Source organism: Hirundo rustica, chromosome 10 (assembly GCF_015227805.2).
Source record: "Hirundo rustica isolate bHirRus1 chromosome 10, bHirRus1.pri.v3, whole genome shotgun sequence".
Lineage (NCBI taxonomy): Eukaryota > Metazoa > Chordata > Aves > Passeriformes > Hirundinidae > Hirundo > Hirundo rustica.
The window spans coordinates 13,116,427-13,135,642 of NC_053459.1; the positions used below are offsets into that span (position 1 = coordinate 13,116,427).

At 39.5% G+C, this 19,216-nt stretch overlaps 1 long non-coding RNA gene across 9 annotated transcripts in view; it reads right to left on the reverse strand.

The window, feature by feature from the left end:
• The window catches only part of LOC120757144 (uncharacterized), a 150,368-nt gene that overhangs the window by 50,502 nt on the left and 80,650 nt on the right, over nt 1–19,216 (reverse strand). For 7 of the 9 annotated variants that reach the window (XR_009208191.1, XR_009208192.1, XR_009208194.1 and 4 more), the window contains one exon: nt 5,651–5,815. This is a non-coding gene — a long non-coding RNA (uncharacterized LOC120757144). Of the gene's footprint in view, nt 1–5,650; nt 5,816–15,812; nt 15,860–19,216 lie in introns of all 9 variants that reach the window. The other 2 variants (XR_005702378.2, XR_009208193.1) reach the window with 1 other exon arrangement.

The window sequence follows — 19,216 nt, forward strand, 5'->3', positions numbered from 1 at the left end:
GAAAATACATTTATTAAAGATATATTTTTACTTCCCTGTCTCCTAACTTAATGAATTTGCTTGTGTTAGAACCAGACAATCAAATCAGATGTAAATCCGTGCACCAAAAAAAAGTATTTTCCCTTTGGTCCTAACAATGAATAAATTTTGATTTTATTTTAAAATTCAGTTATAAGTTTCTTTTTTCCTCTTTCTTAGGACTTTACACAATAATTGTGAACACCGATAAATGTAAACAAATGTTTTGTCTATAAAGCTCATCTGTTGTGCCAGAAGGGTGTGCTCTCCATTTTTAATTTAGAATGCTAATTTTACAGAATATGAGAATTCAGAGCTAGCTCTTCATAGACTCTATCCCCACTAGAGTTCCCTCTGAAAAGTTAATAACTTTAACAGTTTTTCTCTTCATTTCATTTGTCTTTTCCCTGGGTTTTTAGGGTTTCACAACATAAAAATCCTTAAACTTGCAAGAATTTTTAAATTTTCCCTCCATAAACTAATTTTAAAAAAAAGAAAAAAAAAGAGCAACTAAGTGCCATACCAGGATTTCTAAAATTTCACCATCAATATCATTTAACAAAAATTTTCCAAAATTATGCTTATATCATAAAGCATTCAATGGCATAAATTAAATTTAAAACACTAGCTGCATTAGCTGTTTCACTGCTTGGATGTAGAACTACACATCTAATGCAATTTACAATATGAGTGACCCAGTTTATGTTTTAAAAACTTAAAAATTTCCAAGCAAAGCATTAGGAGAGACAGTGTTGGATCTCATGCCATTTGCAAAGTTTCCCCTGTAAAGGTACTCCTTTCATAACAATCAAATCTTAAATTTAGTTCTTTAAATTGGCCACACAAAGCTGCTGCCTTTTTTTTACAAAAGCAGTTCTTAGTATATCATTATAATGCTGGACAGAAATTGTTCCAACAGAATTTAAGAAAATATGGACTTCAGACCAAAAGTGGAGCTGGGATGATGGGATGAGTAAACACAATTTCTTGTTTAGGTAGTCAAAGTTTGCCAGGCTTTCAAACCCTAAGGAAAACTTAATTAAAGTCAATAAAAAGGAAGAGAAAGCAGATAAAAATTAAGTAATAAAATTTTTGCAAAGCAAAATATGAGCAGATCACTTATCTGTGCCTGTGGGATAGTTTTGCAAACGTAAGCCTTCAGCCTACAGCATGCTGGGATGGATTCGGAGCTTTCTGTGTTTATCAGGCACTGACCTGCTTAAATCAATAAAGTTATTCCAGAATTTTGCTTGTGTGAACAAAACAGTGATTGCTGCCATGCCCTTCTAAAGACTGGGGGAAAAAAAAAAAAAAATCTTCCTTCCCAGATTAATTTCACTAGAAAATGAATTTAGATGAATTTAGCAGACTATTTGACTATGCCATTTATGCAGAATTTAGAAATTGTGGAGGTCTGGGAGGTCTGGGATTGTATTCTCTTCTTTGCTGCAGAAATTTAATGCTTATAAAAATGTCTATAAGCCCACTGATAAGCAGTAAATATTTATTAATCCATAACAGGCGGTAATCACATTCTTAACTTTTTGACTCATTATCTTGTTGCATTTCTTTTGTGCATTATGCACTTTGGAACATTACTCAGTCTCCATTCAAAACCTTTCAGGTACTCTCAGCTATTTTCAACCACCTAGCAAAGACTACAAGCACTTTGCTCACATGAACTTGCTGAATTCTTAAATTCCTAAAGAAAAGGAGTTAAATGCACTTAAAAATGTGGGAAAAGAAAGGCACAGATGCTTAAAATTTTGTATTAAACCTGTAGCAGCAGCCTCTTCTCCTTCCCAGTCTGTCTTGCGCCACCAAGTCAGCATCCTTCCTTTGGAAACTCCAGAGCATCCAAAGGGCTGTGTAAGTTTCATACTTTTTACCACCTTGAACAGCTAACTCTTTTGTAGAGGGAAAATAAAATTCTGCATCTCTTTCAAAAGTGTATTCCAGTTGTGAAATTGACCACTTGCTGTAACTTTGCTACTAAATTTATTGCTGACTCCCAAAAGGGGAGAGGTTTCTACTCCCACTGCCCCAGCAACATCACTCAGCATTTTGCCTAGACTGGTTTGTTGTCATTCCTCAGGCCACAACCAAGATCAAAAAGTGCTGTTCAGGCAACCAAAATACCAAAGTATCTGGATTTTAACAATTGTTCAACAGCATTTGCAGCACTAGACAGCATGGAACAGCTCAGTGTTTATGCCAGATTTGATGTAATAATATGTCACTTAGTTTGAAGCACTTAAATTCAGTTTAAACTGGAGTAAACTGCTGTAAATCCCAGAGAAACAAATCTCTCATGGCAAAACAAACAGTGGCTGGAATCTCATGGGGGTTTCAAGCCCAACTCCCTCCTCAAGGAAAATATTTTGGGTGAGGAAGGAATTTCTTTTCTCAGACAACTGACATGGCAATAGTCACTAGCATCACCATCCAGTTCTCTAGGCAGAATAAAGCTGGGAATTTACAAACTCTGAAATTATAAAAAGTAATCAAATGCTTTTGCATTTAGGTGGCTAAAAGATCTCAGCTTTTCCAATCAAAGGAACTAGATATTATTTGCAGGAGAATGTGAAGCCACTAGAGTATTGCAGAGCAAGATACTTCACAGAGGTGTCACCATTCCCTCTGGTAGATGACTTGAAGGAAAAATATATATAATACATAGAAGAATTAGGCTAAAAAGAGTGAAACTAAGGTAAGTTTTTACCAGGTGTGCCAGGAGATACCAACTAGACCCGTTTAATAATACACACAATTTAAACATAATAGCATACGTTAAGCTTCGCCTACTGCTCTCTCTGCTTGAAACTGATCAAAATTATGTCAGTTTCTGATCAGTCACGATATGTTGGTGCTCTGTTCACACACACAAAATGAAGAAATATTAAATTTTTTCACAATCGCAGATTCTATTATTCTAGTTCACAGTATGGTGAGGTGTAGTATTCTTGATCAGAAAGGGATGTAGGAAAACAAAAGAAAATAATGAAATTGTAGAAGTGACCTTTGTAGCTATTTGAGATAATAACAGTTGACTTCACTCTTTCATACAATAATTATTTTTTTAAAAATCATATTCAAAATAAAGGCATCAGAAAAAATATGTTGAAGTAATTACTTAGGAATCATCATGTTTAACTGGGCAAAGTGTTAGACTTAAATTATTTACCTCCAGTGACCCCTGAAAAAGGCTTATTTTTGCAGTTTGAATATAAAAAGCTTAGAAATGCTAATCATTCCATCTGGAAATCAAAATCATAAACTGCTAGATTAATGAACATTACAAGTAGCTCTCACATACAGATTAGTTAAGACATTGTTAGTAATTTGTTTTGACAAAAGTGATTAGAATATTTATTTTTGCTAATACTTGTACATGCGGACCTGGAAGAAATGAAACTTGTTTGTATAACACAGTAATAAAATCTTTATTAAAACTCAGAATGTTGCTAAGTTAATTATATGATATTACCAGGAAAAGGGATAATCAAGAAATCCTTCATGAGTTCATAATCTGTAAGGCAAACAATTCATCACTGGTCTGGTCTGATCTGTAGTGCCACTTTAAAGCTATTTTAAATGGAATTGCTAGTTTCTACTATTTATTATTACAATAGAAGAAAAAGCAAAACTGTTGATTATAGTTGTTTTTGTCATCTGGCTTGTACCTACTTGTTCCATTATGTGTGGAGAAACGAAAAATCCCATTTTTTAACAATATTGCAATTAGCTGAATTTACAAAAAAAAAAAAAAAAATGGAAAAGAAAAGAAAAGAAAATGTAGGTGTTTTAACAGACTAAAATCTCATCTGTGATGTCAAACTCAGCTGTAGGATTTCACTCCCATTTTGCTTTCAAAATAACCACTAGTGAAAAGAAAAAAAATAAAATGGGAGGGGGGACAAAAATTAAGAACATTTATTCACAGATTCCTTGTTCAGTAGAAACCATGTTGTTCAGGGCTTCCAGCATGACACAGGCTAAAGGTGTAGCACAATGAGTTCTGTCTCAAGTTCCTTTCTTGTGGCTGAGGTAAAGGAACATATTCCACCCCGATTACAAGCAATAGAAGATATCTTCATGACCTTGAGTTTCAGTGATTAATTACTCTCACTGTATAAAACAATTACGCCTGCCTTCAGTTTCTAGCAGCATAGCTTTTATTATGCCTTTCTCTGCTAGACTGAAGAGTCCATCTACTCTCACAGAGTTTTTTTCTTCTACAGGAATAGGTTACATACATCACAGTTTAAGTGAACCATTCCTCTTATGTTTGATCCCAAATCCAAGTTCCAGTTCAACCTTAGGTTTTACCTGTAGGCTTCCTACTGGACAGATCAGACTAGCAAGAGCAAGATCAGACTACAGGCCCTAAAGTTTTTCTCCAGCCTTTAAAGCCTCCACAACCAAGGGGCCAGGTTATCCTGTGATGAATGAGAGCTTGACGTGAGCATGACTGCGTCCCCAAGTCTGAATATAGAAAGTACAGAGTACTGATTTCAGAGTAAAGTCTACTTTTGACTTGGACAGAGTTTTAGAAACTTCTAAGAAAGTCTGTGGTGGTAGGGAAGGGAAGAGGAGAGGAAATGCTGCAGCAGCTCCGGAGAACTTAAAGGACTATGATTTAGAATGTTTTCATGTCTCCAGTGATATGTGGACAGTGTTAGCACACATGAATATTTTATCGTGCACAGTAGGCAGGGCTTCCTCAGCCACATGAGCAGCATTCCCACAGTTACAGCTTCTCTGATTACTTGCAAAGCAACCACTAATTGAGGTGAAGGGCAGGCTCTAGACAACTATGTGTTTTTGCTGTTAGGAGGAAACTGCAGCTGTCACATCCAGACTCAAAGAGAGGAATCCATCCTTACAAAGCTATAACCTTAGTCCAGGGCTGGTGGTCCATATAAGCAGAAAAAAGGAAAATGGGAAAGTACATGTCAAATCTGCTACAAAACTCAGAATTAAGACCGTCCCCATCTCCTCATTCATTTGGCAGGGTTCTGTTTTTGTTATCAGCTCTGGTTGGTATCTGCAAAGCAATGTCAGCACCTTCTCCAGGCAAACAGCTGCCTCTGAAACATTCGGGGCCCTCTCTTGGCAGCTGCCCTTCTAGTGGTGCATCAGTGAAGCGCTGCCTCCCTAAAAAGCAGCAGCTGCTAATTCTGGTGTGGTACATAACAGCTTGCTGCCACATCAGGTTGGGTCCTGCAAGAAAATGAGTTTCTCTGGCCCAGATCATTTGACAATTGCTACCGTATGAATAATTCAGTCCACAAAACCTAGCAAATGCAAGCAAGTGAATAAAACAGCAAGCTGTGTGCTGCACTGGATGGCCAGCAGCAGCCCCAGTTCAGCCAAAGGGTGTGACAGCTGCTCGCTGATGGCTGGCCACTGCACACCGCCTAATCGGCCAGCCAGCAGGAGGCTTCCCGGGAAGACATTTCCGTGTCTCAGCCCTTTGATTTAAGTTGGCAAAATTAGAGTTCAAACCTATTAAAATACGTTCAGCACAATTCTTCCTCTGGATTAACTGACCTGATTGAAAAGGACACATTTAACTGGAGCCATGCAATCTTCTCACGACTGAAAAAACCTTAAGCTTCATCTTACTTACCTTCTGAGTCTGCAATTCTGTATGAGTGAGCTTCACAGCTTTGTTCAAAAATGTTTCTTCAGCTTTAATTTTTGGTAATATGTAGGGAAATTATACATTAATTGAAAGGAGTACTGCTTCCTTCTCTGTCCTTCAGTATGTTTTCCTGCCCTGTTTCATCCACTCCTAAAGAAGGAAAGGAGAATGCATTTAAAGAGAATTTTGCTGCTCCTGAGATTAATTTATTCTGCTCATCAACTCAGAAATACTCTCCAAAAGAGGAGGTGACTGCAGCTCCATCCCGGGTTGCCTGGTGGGCTGTCTCACACCTTTGGCTGCCCACCTGCCCTGGCTTGCAGGCAGCAGCCTGGAAATCCGGGAGCCCCAGAGCCAGGGTAGCCCACCTGGCAGAACAGCCAAACAACCTCCTCCTCCTGTGCAGCTCACTTTGTAGCTGGCATGCTTCCAGGAGCTGCATGGGTGAAGCAGCAGGAAACCAGGCTGAAACTTTACATGTTTCCAGAAAGAAATTTGTCAAATTGAACTATTTGCATGGGCTTGTGTGAATCAGCAGCCCTACCATCCGAAGTTTTCTGACTGAACCTGCTCTGTGTCATGCTTAGTTACCACAGTAGCCAGTAAGGGTGGGTAAGTGATTCACGCAGAAAGAAGGGGAAAGAATAATAATATAAAAATCTCTGTAAAACTGCAGTTGTTGGGGATATGATCCAGGCTAGAAGCATTTAGCTTGCCATTAAGGCTTTCCACACTTAGGTTCTCATTGCTTCTTCTATGTTGTTCTGCTCACCCACAGTCACTCCATCATACACCGTGTCCCTATTTTCTTAGTGTAAGCAGTGCCTCTAGTCAGGGATATTATTCACCTTTGGGCACTTTGTTCTTCACCTCAGTTACCCACAGGGGAAACAAAAAAAAACAACAAAAAAAAAAAAAAAAAAACAAAAAAAAAAAAAAATCAGGCTATAAGTGGAGACACTTGACTTTGTTCTTTACACAGGAATTTTACCTGCAGTGGTAATTTCGTATCATTTTATTTGCTCAGATTAATGAACAAAATACATTTATTGATTGAATTTGCCTTGATAATTACTGACACTTGGCAGGACTTGACTTACCTATGTATAGAAGCAAGATAATTTTTTTTTCCTAGTTTATACAGTCAGTCTGGGTTTACCTGAATAATCAATGTCTGGGCATAGAGCTGACTGACAAAGACTAAGTATCAACCCTGTTTTACTCAGGACCATTCATTTTCTTCCTTATGAATGGAATAATTCCATTACACTTAGACAACCTCTCTTCCAGTGAATTAAGAGGCTTAGCTTGATCTCAAATGGTTAACTGAAAATCTCTCATAGTCTGGCTGCCCACTTCTCTTACAGAGGTTATTTCATCTCATGGTTAGGGTCAGCCAACAACAGGAAAAAATGAGGGACTCTCTGTTGCACAAAGAGAGAAGTGAAAAACATTTACAAACCAAAGACCTAATCATCCAAATGAAAATAAAAGAGAGCAGAAGAGATCAGCAAGGTAAGCAGAGTCCTACTTTGATGAAAGGCTCTTGTAAGGAGAGATAACCTGCCACCATAGCAAACAAAAGGAAAAAAAATCCATTGATCCTTTAAAGCAAATGAGAAATCAGTTTTGTTCTCATGAGGAAGGGAGGGTGGGTGAGAAGGCAGGCAGGCATCTATAAAAACTGTAAAAAAAAATTAATGCAGAAAGAAAATTTGATGAGTGTAATGAATGTTTGACAGATCTGCTTCACACAGGACACTTACCCAATTTCCTGCCAAATTTTGAGATTTTTTTTTCTCCAAAGTTCAAATGGGAGGGAGTTGGACCACTTCTCAATCTGCACTTGGGTTCTTGGCCACACCAAGAGTGTTTGGCCAAGTCTTCCTCAGCCTATCCAGAGCTGGTTTCCCAGGCTCTCATGGTCTCTGCTGAGCAGGTTATTCAATGTGCTGAAGAGGACCTGCTACTGAACCTATATTTTGTGTATGTTCTGCTAAGCCAAGTCATCAGCACAAGCCCTGACACACAGGCACACCCTTCAGCTCTCCCTGCACAAGGCAGCTGTGTGCACACGCTTCTCCAGCCAGCCTTAGCAGTGCTTCCAAACCCTCCTTCCTCCGCATGTAACGGGCTCACTTTCCTCACAGCTCCCCCTTGAATGCATATTCACGGCTTGTGCCAATGATAAAAGTACCTCAAAGCACAGGCACATTTCAAGGGAGACTTCCACAGCCCTCTGAAATCACCATCCTTCTAGGTAAATAAGCCTCTGATGACCCATACTGTATGTATGGCATTATGCTGCATTTGTGATTCAGATGCCTGCTCCAAATCCAAAGCACACACACAAAGTACTGAGAGAACTTTCAACATAAAGGAGGTACAAAAGTGGAGCTGATTCACACTCTTAGCTGCAATCAAACTACCAGAGGATGCTGAATGATTCCCTCTGCTCTGGTTTGGATGTCATTATCTGACCTCATTTCTTGCTTGTGGCATTTTCTTGGGCAGCTCAATGCTCACATATTATCATCAAGCCAGCCATACTCAAAGTCATACAAATGTGAGTGTATGTGTGCGTCGCTGAAGGGGCATAAAGGGTGGGGTAAATTAAAGGCTTTTAAGTATTACTGATTGAAAAAGAGAGAAAACAACATTTAAAAGCCTTTTAAATTGCTATTCCTTCCTTTTAATCCTAAATTTCTCTTTGTTTTGTTTTATGCAGCTGGCTGAATGATGGCAGAGTGGCATGCAATTATCTGGATGACATTAGATGCCAGCTGAAATGGACACTAAAGGAAGAATCCAACATCCTGCATATATAATTCCTACTCCATTTGGCATTGAACCAAGTCAACAAATATACATTCCTTCCCCAATGTCCCCAGGAAATCCCATGGCCATTGATTGCTGCTATGGAAACAAAAGCCCAGGACGTAGGAAGAGTTTGGATATACAGTTTCCAAAATGTTGGAGTAGAGTTATAGATTGAGAACTACATGCACCTGTAGGTAACTCCCACAAGCTCTGCACACTGAGCACTTAAGTGTACACCACAGACCTGGGCTTGCAATGCCTGCAGAATTCTAAAGGGCCCTAATTAATCTGATGGCTTTCATTTTCAGTCATTGTATGGCTTATTCAAATCACAGGTACTTCTCCACCTGTTCTGTGAAGCTTACTAAAATAGACCTTAGAAACGGAGCATAGCTGTCAAAATAATGTTGTTGCATTCCTGAATATGTTCCAAAGATAGATATTCCAGAGAAATTTAAAAGTTATATTCCTGTATTAGCACACTAGGTAGTTCATAGCAGTTTAGTAAATCAAATATCCCATACTGCTAGCTTAATAAGATGGGGAGTCATGCACGAAATGACTGCCAGGTTAATAACACAGGGAGCCATGCATGGCATGTATTTGCATATAATAGCACAGAATGTTCCCCTAAATCCCTTGAATTGCTCATCAGTTCTTAAATAGGCATTTAACTAAGCCTTCATCCAGAATCAAAAAGAAAGAGGAAGCCACCTACAACTGAAAGGAACGATAGATAAGGACTAAGTTAAAGCTTAAATGTCATCTTGTAGAAAAAGCTAGAAATCCGCACTTGCAAAAAACCCAAACCGTACCATAATTCCTACAGCTAAAAGTAAATGGATAAATTTGTTCCTTTAGAGCAACTCTTAAAATGAAAACTAGATGTATTGTAGTATGAAGAGATGACAGAGGGAAAACACCAAAAACCTTGAAGCCAAACCTGGAGCAATATGCAGAGGTGATGATGAGGGGAACAGAATCTGCACCTGTTAAATTCTTGATGACTCACAGTCAGCCAGAGAGAAGTCCAAGTGGAAGATTTTTGTTTGGTTTCCTTTTCCAGAGCCCCTTCCAGGCTGCCATATGTACATTCCTTTGTGCCACAACATGGTTTGGGCTTAGGCTTTACGAGCAGCTGAAGAAACAGGACACTAAAACCTGAGCCACAGACGGGAAGCCAAGGTGAAGAGAGAGTCTAGACCCTTCTTAAACAATAGTTCAGGGAAGGTGCATTACTGTGCCAATCCATGCTTAGAATCAAGAAAATTGTTTCAATTTTCTATTTTTGCTTTTTTCTTTGTGTTGCCTGTTATAGCTGCTCAGATGGCCAGCTCTTCTGGGCAAGGACATGCTCCCACAAAAGGTTCCCAAATGGGCCCTCAGGCATGCTCAGGACTTTTCATACCATTTCAATATAACAGTCCAATTTGCATGTTGTTTAAACAGCTTCAGGCCCAAATACCTGGAACATGCAAACACACACACAATGAGGAAAAAATGCTAGCTGAATAAATTTCTATATCACTTCAGCAAGGGGTATCTCACATAAACACTGTCATCATACATGCTGTGCAGAACAGGTATTTTCTTCTGGATGCTGAGTCATTCCTCCCTCCACCTTCACAGAAGGAAATCCTCAAGAGTATTATTTTATAAACAGCTGGATTTAAATGTCCATTATTATAAACTACAGAAAACTTGCAAATGTGAGTCACAGATTTATATAACCAAAGTCTCTAACTCTAACCCAAACATATATTGTCATTCCAACATGCAAAAAGAAAATACGCTTATTTATTTCTATGTTTGGATGTGAAGAACAATTTAAAAAACTAATTTATATTTACCAAGTATGGAATAGAGAACCTAGAACTTTCACACTGTCACTGTAAAAGGACAAATAATGTTCACCATCTGCTTTTGCTATGACTCACTCAAGTATTACTAAGGAATAAGGACGAACAATTAGGTTTCTGTAAGTAAAAGCATTAAGATATATCCATTGCCTCATAAGCTGAGACCATTCCAATTAGGGAAAGTGTCCTTGCCTAGACAATAGCAGAGAAAAATATGAACTCACCTCTCTCCTCAGCTCCCATCCAATTCACCGAAGTGGTTTCAAAGCTTAAGCCACTGAAATATTGCTCAGTTCATTATTGCCTTTCTTCTTCATAGAATAATAATAATAAAGAAATATGTTGTGTTACTGGCACTTTGTGTGTACCAGCTTGTATTTAAGAGAAGAAACACGTATAGAAAACATAAGGCTCCACAGACATAATGATTAATCCTTTTTGTAAATCACAAAATATCTCTATTTGTCTAATCACAGACTAGGTACTGCTATAAGACAAAAGGCTGACTGTGGTTTACTTGTGACTAATTTCCCACGGAAGAAAGTCAAAATCATATCCAGAAATACACTTGAAAGACTTTGGAGAATCCTACTGTCCCAAATGAAACTGCTTTACACTGTAAGAAATATGGGAAATAGTACTCACCTCTTGAAGTAGGTGAAGCACAGTGGCAACACAATATGGCCTTTCTTTCATGCAAATGGCCAATAAAGTTTGCCCTATACCGTTAGCCTTATTAATAACTAGATTAATATGTTGCTTTGAGTATGTGAAATGTTATAAAGGAATGTATAAATGGATACTCTTCAACACCAACAAAAAGACTGACTCTGTCTATACCTAATGTCAAATTCACTGAGTAAACAAGAAAGAAAATACCACCTCTTTCATCTAAAACAGCTACAGACATAGTACCTAGATGCTTTCTGAGAAAGATCCCTTTACATTAATGAAATTTTTATCCTTTCTACAGATTTACCATTTATTTTTAGTAACTGGGTATCAGAAATTCCTTCTATAGTATCAAAGTGTAACAGTTGTAAGCAACCACAGTAACAGCCTCTATTTTATTTGCTAAGAAATACTTCTATTTACTCAAAATATACCATGCTCTAAATTCTCATTTCTCCTCAACTAATGCTCCAGCTATTACATCTACTGTTGGAAAGGCTTTTATTTGTAAGTATGGTCTTTTGTGTTAAGAAAGATAAATGTCAGACTCATTAATTATGTATCTATAATTAGATACTGCTGAAAACGAGCTGAAACTTGTTTTGACATCTTCTTTGAAGAATGTATTTGTACATTGCATGTAACATTGCATATATGCATTTGCAAAACCTGAAATAGCTGAATGGCAGCTATGTACAAAAGCCAGTAAGCCTTGACAGGGTAAACAAAATCAAAGCACAGCTGAAGCACAGACTAACAGGAGGGAAATTCATGTGAGATAGCTTGCCCAGAAAAAAAGCTAAATGGCCATCAAGAGGAAAGGAAGTCTCTAACCAGGAGCACATGATGAAAGATGTACTTTGTTGATTGCAGAAAGTTTGCTTTTAAATACACCCTTCTAAGTGTTTAACTAATTTCCAAGAGGCTTGATTGTACTTCACTCAACTTCAGGGGTTTTTTTTCCTACTAATTTGGAGATGGATTGCACCTTAAGGCAGAGCCAGGAACATGGGGTGTGTGCTTAAGCGGCAGGAACCCAAGAGTAAGCATGGGAGGTATTGTGCCTCAGCGACAAAACATCTCCCTTCCCCCGCAGAGGCAAAGGAGACCATCAGCCCTACAGTTAACTGTGAATTTAAGTATGAAAACCAGCAGCCTGCAGAACATACTGCAGGATGGAAGAAAACTCTCTTCTGCCTTCCACGCAATCTAGGAATTTAAAGAAGTAATGCCAGGAACCTTTTTGTTTGGGTGGTCCTGTGTATGAGGAAACCACATGTGAATTAATAACGGTAATGATAGTAGGACTACTGATGAAGACTCAAAGGACTGTCCAGTTTTTAAAGGATAGTTATAAATGGTCTGACAATGCTGTTTCTGGGACTGAGTAAACAATTCAGCCTTATCACAGCTGCTGGCCTTCACCCTGCATTTAGGTGCTGTTATGATCAGAAAAGCAACACTTTCTACCTTCCTACTCAAAAAAGGTGCTTCTTCTACATTCTCTGAGACACTCCTGATACCTTGCTGACAAAACAATTCATTAGTACTGATAGCATGGCAGTTCTGATCCAGCTCCAGGAGGGAAGGCTGGATCCCAGTTTTTCTCACCGTGCTGGAGAGATGATTGGCACATAGCCCAGACCTCTGCTAGAGGTGCAGTGTAGGAGCACGCAGGAAACCATTCCAAATACCTGTGATTAGGCACAGTCACTACATTTCTCTTAAGGACAAACACAAAAGCCTCCCCAAATCAACCAAGACCCTTGCTGAAACAGGACCAAGCAGAGGCATTTGCCCTGAAGGCACACTCCATACCACAGTATGTCTTCTACAAGTCCATGGCACTGCAACCAACACAATTCCCCATGCCCCCCTTTCCAGACAACGAATTTCAGACAAAAACAATTTTTATAGCAGAGGGGACTATTACTCAGCACCTTATTTTTACACATTTCAGAAACAAAGTGACCTTCATTTGGGATGAATCATCACAGCCACACCAATTGCTTAGACTGATGCCAATAACTTTACTGATTACTTTACACCTGGTGAAGTGTGACAAAAAGGAGCCATTCTCTTGTTGAAGATCACTAAGACAGGAACAGCTTGGCAGCTCCTTGCAAGCACAGTACTGCCAGTGCTTGCCAGTTTATCCCTATGCTGCCTCACAGTCTCCATAGGTACAAGGCCATTACATCATCACTGTGCAAACAGCCACATGGCTTGCGAATATAAAATGGCAGTGGGACTTCTCCCATGGCAGGTGTACACCAAAGTGAAAAGTTTCCATATAACAGAAAGATAAATGCCTGGGAGTGTGGTGTTCAGTTTTGAGTAACTTTCAAAATTGAAAAGGAGCAGGAAAAATGCATCCCTTATTTATAAGGCTCTTGCAAATAAAAAATTTGAGTGAACACAGGGAAATGTGAAATTAAAATATTTCTAACCTTAGACAATTTCAATGTTTCCGCATTTGTAATTGACCACAGTCTAGCAGTTCTCTTTCATGCCAAAAGCATCCACTTTAAAGGACATAACCAGCAGGAAGACAAGTTTTTCTTCTAGTCTAAAGTTTTTCCCAAGTGCCGTTAGCACGCTGAATGCAAAGCAACTCGAACCACTGTTGTGGACACTGTGCTCAATATTGTGCAAATCCGAGAAGGGAAGAAGTTTATTTCCTGATTAGCAATTCCTCAGTGGTAGTGGTGGGGAGGAAGAACCAGCCTACAAAAATCATAGCTGTTAGGAAATATCAGCCTGTCTATAAACAGATGGCTACTCCTCACGGGATACTGTCCTCTCCAGGAATGCTGCACTAAGCTCTGAACCTCTTCCAATGCAGCCTTGAGCAGGCTGTGTTCCTAGCAAAGGTGAGGAAAGTTTAGAAATGGAATGAAGCCAATCTGTTCATATAAAAGCTCTAAATTCATTACTCTCAATTAAAATGAATGAGGATAAGGATTGCTTCCAAGTACATCAATCAAAGAAAGTACTTGCTGCAGGAAAACAGAAGACACTGGTGTATACACGAAGGAATTTATTCCCATCTTAACAAAATTTGTGCAGGCAAATGTACACAAAATGGGCAGTTTATGTCTCACTTGAGAAGTTGCAACTATCTAGTAATGATGGCTTAAATATCTAGTTTTATATTATTATTTTTAAAAGCCTATTTCTTAAATAAATATTTGTATGCCTGCACACCTGATCTTACAAAAAATAAGAAGGTAACTCAAACCAGAGTGTTTCATGCCATGTGAATTGGTATATGATGCTTAGTAGACAAGTATAGATTTGCCTCCAAATTAATTTATTCTGTTAATTATTCTATTAACTTTGGGGCAGCATAAGTGCCCTTAACTCTCTGAAATCAACAGCCTGAGAAACTGCTGAGCACTGCAGAATAAACCCTTGAGAGGAAAAATAATTCTTCAAACAGAAACTAATGCTTCTTATTGTTGACAAAAATACAGTCCTTTACAATACTGGTATATTTCTCACTGTGGTTTTGCTTTGGGTTTTGGTGTTTGGACCTTTTTTCCCATTGGTTGCAGTATGAACAAAGCTGAGATTTGCATAAATAGAAATTGCTATAAATTGACTAAGGGCAGGATGAGTTAATTTTTTTGGTAGCTGCTCTTATTGACAGCATACTATCAACATGCACTCTCCTCATCTCCTCTAAAGGATCTGTTCAGCCCAAATCACTTGCAACTTTTGCAAGAGGCTGAGAATGCTGACATAGCCCAGTACCTACAATACTCTTGGAAATGTTTCAACATATTATCACAGCTATGGAACTTCAGAAATTAGGATATCAAGTAGAATTGCACAGGGGATGCTAAAGCACTTGACTAAGGATGCCTGAGCAGGATGTGCTTGAGTAGGAATTCAGAAGAGATGGAACAAAGCACATTTTTTTTCCTCTCAGTTTAGCTTATGGCCTACCTCAAAAGCGGTATTGGAAATCCACGTTCATTATTTGTAAGAGAGCAACTGGTGTTTCTTTATGCAAGAGGGGTATAGAATCGAGCCTTCTATTAATGGAGATGTGTCAAGAGCTTGTCATTTTTAAGACTATAATTTCACCAACCTATACCACAAAGCACAAGAAATGTGCTTGTTTCATTAGGTGTGGCAAAAAGGACCTGTTTTTACTACATGCCTACAATCAGGCTTACAGAAAAAAGAACCCAAAGAAGTAGCTGTGATGCATCAAAATAAGACAAGAGCCTGTCTCCATCCTGAACAATCCTGCTCTGGGTGAATACATCTTAGTGCTCCGAAGAGGTAAAAAAATCCTCAGAAAAGTTAAAACTTGACCTGCAGCACAGCACAAGGATTTCAGATTTTCCTAGGGTGACTCAGTCCAGGCCCTATTGTTAGGGTCACACAAGTAGCCTCCTTTGGCAGGTCATAACGCTGTCAGAAACTACGAATTCACGACATTGTCTCACACTGACGTCATCACAGACCAGCTCTCGTTGGAGAGGGCTGGCACAAGACTTGTGGGATAGAATAAACAAAGCTGAAAACATCCATGGCCATGGTGGCGAAGGGCTCAGAAGGAAGGATGGGTAATAACAGTGAACCTAAGCGGATCAGGCCGGGGAAGCTGGGGCTGGAGCTGATGTGTCTGCCACCTTCCTATGTCCATTGACTGCTTCAGGAAAACCGTGCCTCCAGCTGCTGGCGTCCACAGTGTACAAGCACAGCCCACTTGCAGGCTGCAAGCCCCAGCTGCCCTTGTGTTTGTATCTCCAAGCTCTCTTCGCAAGGGAAGGAACACTTACAGGTATGCTGTGCAGGTCTCATTTTTGTGTCTGGCAGTCCACTGGATCTGTGACGGGAAAATTTATCAATGAGAGCCGCAAACAGACACACAGACACAATGTGAACAAGCAGCTGGACACTGACTGTCCTGAGCTTCAGGGCAGGAAGAGCTGCTTCTTCAAACTGGGCTATAAGCCATTCTTATCTATAGGAACTGACGGCCCCAAAATCAACAAACTATGACCAAAAATCCCACAAAAGCAGAGCTAACTCTCAGGGGTACTCCTACTAGGACAGATACCAGTCAACAAAAAGAAAGTGATTCTTGCAGAGGAAAAAACATTAAAATTAAAGATGAGGAAAACAAAGGGAAAGAGAAGGTGCAAAAGTATAAGAAAAGGCCATCACAGAAAGATTCCAAGTGGGAGAAAACAACATTCCTTAAAAAAACCTCGGGAGTTCCAACAAAATAAGTTCTTGTTTTATTACCTACACACCAACTAAGCTGTTTTGAAAAAAAAAAAATTAATATTATAATAAAATACAACAAAAACCTAAACAGAAATAAACAGATTGATAAGGAAAAGAGGAGGTATGTAAGATCATTAATGTAGCCACAGAAGTTATCTCCCCTATGGCCATTTTTAGCATAAATGTTGCTCTATATACATCTAGTATTACCCCAGGTCTCATTAACAGCTGTTCAGGTAGAGCTGTGAATTGAGCCACATGGAGACTATACCGCAAGGCAGGCTTTAAAGATAAAGACTTCAAGAACTGTGAATAATTTAAGACATAGTGCTATAGGCAGGACTCCCCAAATTCAATTTGTCAGTGAACATGCAACTCACTAAAACATCTTTGAGGCAGTACTGAGATTTGCATGATTGTTTGGGTCTGACACAATAGTTAAAATTAAGAAGGGTCTGCAATGACTTTCGCATTTGGTTTAAGACTTGGATCCAGGAGATTAGTTTGGGTTCCCGAACACAAGCTTCTCTTGTCATAGAAAAAAACATTGCATAGCTTTCTACCTCAGTCTACATCAGTAACAAGAAAACACGTTCATGTTCTTCCCCCTCCTGCTCTAGAAGCAACAGGTGACAGCTCAAACAAGAACTGAGATTCATCAGCAACACCCTCAGCCTCCTGACTCCCACCTCGCACCCCACGCTCCAGAGCTCAAGTCCTCACTGGGACTGCTAAGTGCTACTGAAATATAAATAGCATCTTACAGTAACACCATAATTAAAACACATATGCTTATGCATAAACATACTTCCTGAAACTAGGGACTGAAAAAGTCCTTCATTAACTTGTTTACAGTTCTTTCCTATACACCAAAATATTCACCACTCAGTCCCACTGGACTTCTCAAAGTTGATTTAATGGCAGAGCCCTCCTGGGAGCTCTTAAGAGAATTCACTAATTCACTCATGGAATATTTATTTTGATAAGCATCAGTACTTCTCACATATATTTTCCGTAATATATTTTCAGATTAAGTTCTCAAACATATAACTTGTTCATCTATCATCCTTGCCCACATTATCTTGCATTAGGATATACTCATATGAACTGCTTATAACTTTTTGTCTGAAATTACTGTTTCACTAAGAGTCACTCACTGAAAAATATGTAGTAAAGTTCAGTTTAAATGAATTTTTCTATTTCAAATAAATACAAGCATCCTATCAGCATTGCTAAAGCTAAATTAAAAGTGGATGGAAGTAGCAAATCTGTTCCCATAACGTGACTGTGTTTGATGCCATAAAGGTATGGGAACACTAGATGGCAATAACTACTGCACATGTATCTTTTACTCCTGTTACAATATTGTCTATAGAGAAGCTTCTAAGGCAATACCATTTAGAAGGTACCATAGTGCATCCCAAAAAAAACACAGAGAAAAAAAAAAATCCCATCACAACCTACTCCCCAAAAAATACCTGCTGTGGGTTAGGAGGGCTTTCAGTTTTGGGGTTTTTTTTAAACTAAGCCAGATTTCCTCAAAGGATTAGCCTTCAATTCAGGTTTCTAGAATATTTCACAGTAACCTCTACTTGAGTATGAATCAAGTTGGTATCTTTGTTTTAAGATTCAAAAATTACTTCAGCAGAAATGGCATAAAGGTCAGAAATAGAAAACATTGCTAAAGGGCTGTCATTCGTAATTAAACATTTATTTTAACTTTCGGCACACAAAACAAATGCATAGAATGCACAAGCATCACAAAATAATGATAATTGTTCATTAAGATAATACCTTGTAAGGACATTAGTAACAACAATAATTTTAAAAAGAACATTTTACAACTTTGTTATTCATCATCAGAATATCCAAGAGACTTCATAAGTATCAGGCAATGGAGTTCATTTAGGAATCTGTACTAAAAGTTTGAATAACACAAAATCCCATGGCAAAGGACTTGAAGAACTAGGATCAGACTACAAGTGCCATGAGAAACCAAAAGCTCTGTAGATTGGTTTGTAACATGGAAACATGAAAATGCAGAAACTCGTGCCAGTGTACTGGGAAACGTGTCACCAAGTCAGCGAACTGCTGTTTGCAGCCTGACAGTATTTTGTAAGCCTGGCCATGGATCAGGGTCCTGCAGGAAATGGTGCAGATACCAAAGCAGGAGCCCCTGCCCACAGACCTTACAGCCTGGGCCAAGCTTGGCTTCAGCTGCGGGACATTATGAATTAGAGCTGTTCACTTGCCCACTCCAAGTTGTTCCAGCTCCTTCTGAAGAGGAATAAGGCATTTCCAGAGTGATTTAACACAATGCCTGGGTTACCTAGATGAGCCAGGTTCAAGGTAGCTATCTTCCCCACAGAGGAAATTTATACAATGTTAAGTGTTTAAAGACTGCATACGTAGGGATACACCTCACCCTAATTTTCCTTGGAATATACCCCAGGACCACAGTGACCACTTGATTGGGTAGCAGGGCCGGGAGGGCCAGTGCAAGGCACTGCCGCTGGCTCTCCTCAGACACCGGCCACGGCACAGCCAGAGCCCTCAGCAGCCACTCCATCCATCCATCCATCCATCCATCCATCCATCCATCCATCCATACATCTGGACAGCCGCCTCCGCGGCCGGGAATGAAGGGGGCTACGGAGCCTAAAGAGGCGAGGGACCGAGCAGGAAAGCGACCCGCGATGTCACAGCCCAGAGAGCCACGCTCTGCCCGCCTGCGGGACCTCGGACAAGAGATCGGGACCACAATCGAGATCTGGATCAGGATGCAGATTGGATCAGATCGGGATCTGGATTGGGACGCGGATTGGATCAGATCTGGATCGGGACGCAGATTGGATCAGATTGGGATCTGGATCGGGACGCGGATTGGATCAGATTGGGATCGGGATGCGGATTGGATCAGATCGGGATCTGGATCAGGACGCGGATTGGATCA